The sequence below is a fragment of the Arachis ipaensis genome, chromosome B03 (genome assembly GCF_000816755.2).
Source record: "Arachis ipaensis cultivar K30076 chromosome B03, Araip1.1, whole genome shotgun sequence".
Taxonomy (NCBI): domain Eukaryota; kingdom Viridiplantae; phylum Streptophyta; class Magnoliopsida; order Fabales; family Fabaceae; genus Arachis; species Arachis ipaensis.
In genome coordinates, this window is record NC_029787.2 from 134,850,249 (window position 1) to 134,853,433 (window position 3,185).

At 32.4% G+C, this 3,185-nt stretch overlaps 1 long non-coding RNA gene across 1 annotated transcript; it reads right to left on the minus strand.

Annotated features, from left to right (window-relative positions):
* On the minus strand, positions 764-2,325 carry LOC107634802. Its single transcript, XR_001619057.2, has 2 exons — positions 2,152-2,325; positions 764-1,400 (listed from the first exon to the last, which is right to left on the minus strand). It is a non-coding gene; the product is annotated as an uncharacterized LOC107634802 (long non-coding RNA).

Sequence of the window (3,185 nt, forward strand, 5' to 3'; positions counted from 1 at the left end):
ATTTATTTATTCCTTTGAGAAACTGCTTTTAGATGGGCTTTCTGCTTTGCTTCTAGTATATTTTATGTTGGTCCTTGTTTTCAAGTTTGGATATGATCTTGCAGGGAAGATGATAAATGCTGTCTTTTTCCGGTCATCCTTTTTCTGTTCAAGTCGATACAAGCTCGCTTTGTCAATTGGCACATAGCAAATAGAGAAATCCAAGATTTTTCTCTCTTTTTGTCCGGATTCAGATGCTTTTTGGGCTCATGAACCTGGTTTATGATAGCAAATAGGAGGAAAGAAGTATTAGAATGTGAACATGGATGTTAAGCTTTTTGACAAACCCATTGCTTAGAAGGAGGCTTTGTTTCGTCGTGGTTTTGAGTCATGCTGTGTAAATACATTTAGAGATATGTATAGGAGAATCAATCAAGTACAAATCTGTAGCTTTGCTTCATTGTAAAAAATCAGAGAGTACAGCTTCAATGGATAATGCCAACAAAGTCTTTAATTGTAATTAACTTTTTTATGACTTTATTATGTGTTTATAATTTCAATGATGTAATCTTGAAAATTTTGTTTACAAGAGAATGATGCATGCCGTTCCAACCAAATCTCTAACTAATTAACTATCATTTCTCTCTCACAGAATCTAGTGGCTAAGACTTCAATTGAATACAAGTTATAAAACTTTGGGCAGAAATATAATTCCATATGATCCTATGCAACATTGTATATCAGAGAGTAAAATTACAGTGAATACCGCTTGAATGAACAGAGATTACCCAAAGAAAACAAGTTGTCGATTAACAAGAGTAATTGGAATTAATAAGATACATTCAATACTCAGCAATATATTCCAGATTTCCAATGTTACTTTTCCCCCAAAGTTGACTACAATTAAATCCCAGCGTAACCAACCACAGTAACACAACCATCCAGGTTTCTGCACTCAATAAAAGTAAGACAACTTTATTTGTATATCTGACATGTAAAACTGTCCCATGGTTGCCACTTACCCAGCTTGAGTGAAAGTGGAGATTCAGCATTTGAACTCACATAACTTGCCATATTAACAGTGACCTCTCCAAGGATACTAGACCTTGATGGTCCCTGTTAAGCCACATCATAATTCAAACAAACTTCTAACTGATAAAGAAACATCTTAACTACAAAGTAGAGTATACACAATAGGAAAAGCAAACAGCAATAGTATCAGCACCATGGCAACAATAAGCTTGAGGAGACATTCATCAATCTCCTTGGAAGAATTATCTCCTGGAAACAATACAAATTCTGAAAAAGAATCTGACCACTGACAACTCCCATATTGCACCAGCACCTTGCTTGACTTTGCAATAGCTTTACCACTTTCTACCGAAACAACAGAAACAAAGAGCTTCCCATCCCTTGGGTACCTACAAACAAGAGAATCAGCATTTGTTATTATTAACAGAACCATCTATTTCCTTTATTTCCCCGCACACTGAATTACTATTTAAAACAATTCTAAAATCAACATACAACTTTTTTAGCAGCAAAATTTGGATATAAAGAGTATAATTTTGGTGATTTAAACATTTCCCCCTTGATTACAACTACTTTAGAACTTAAAGATAAGTCATCTTTGCTTACTTTTAACATGTCACTGTAGTCATTCAATATTATGATTTGTCCCACTGCTTAGTATTATTTTATTAATAATGTGAACAAAAATATGTATGAACACTTGTTATTCATATCAAACCAACAACCCGATCCGCTACTTGCATTTGATAAAACATTCAAGTCTCAAGGATTCTATATTATAGCTCAACAGAACAACTTCACTTTAGTTCACCTTAATTAATTATCATCCATTTCCAAAATACTAAACTTCTTCACATAATAAATTTCATCATCTTTGATAAAATTCAACAAATAAAGCACTAGTTTTCGCTGTTTCTAAATTACAATAGTAGGATCTAAGATTCTGATGCTTGCATTACAAATTGCGCACCAAACGCATAATCAGTTCATCACCGCGGATCAACAATTGCGAACATACGAAGCGTATTAAGCTAACGTGAAAAAAAAAAAAAAACAGAACTCTACTTCACACACTATTGCATTAGCATTTATCAACGTAAATGGAAGAATAAGGGAAAAATAAAAATTAAATTAAATTACCTGAAGAGCCTTAAAATGAGAGAATCAGAACTCAAATCTTGTATCAGCTGCAGATTTCGAATAAGCCTTGTTCTTACTCAACCGAAACATCCTCTCGTCTCTCTTCTGAATCACACTCGCGTTCATAATCGGTAACTGGTAAGGTTTCATGTGATTAATCGTAGTGAATGGAATACAATACTTATCATTCCACGTTTCTTGGTGACTGCTTGTGCTTCGGTTCAATGGTGTCGGAAGAGTACCCGTATGGATTGTGCGTTACAGCCACACCAGGATTCACCTGTGTTTATTTGCTTGAAATATGTCTATGTATGTTCCTATGGCTCCAGAGTAACATCTTTCACCAGAGTCTCTTACTTCCAGAAGAAAGAACTTGGCTTGAGGAATGCCTTCTCAACATAACTCTATTAGCACTTCAGAAGGCTGCAAATTATTTTCACCATTTCACGGATAGACTTGAATTTGGGCTTGGACATGATAATGGATTAGGGTTAGAATTATTTTTTTACAGGGGTTTAATTGTATTTTTAAATTATTAGGAATTTAAATGTTTGTAAAGTTAAAAATTAAGGATATATTTATTTTTTTATAAAAAATTTAAATATAACTCGGTTTATATTGTGTAAATTGATCGGAATAAATCGAATCTAATAATTATAATACGAATAATTAGGTTTATTATTTTTCTTTAATAAACCGATTTTATTCTGAACTATTAAAAAATAGCTTATTAACCGGTTTAATAGAGATGTCCAATCATACTATGACACCTATAAACGTCTTTAAATAAAGACACTTTTTGTGTCTTTATGTAAGTGGTCTCCTAATTGAATATGAGGAGACTATGTCATTTAAACTATTACTCATTGGCAACTTTGTGTTTGTTTTACTTTTTGTTTTAGAATATTTTAAATTGAATAATTCATATGGATATAGCAATTTATATTTTATTGAAACAAATTTAATCTATTTAAAGTGTACTCTAATAATATTTAGAGTCATTTTATCGAACTAAAATTATTTTTAGAGAGTCA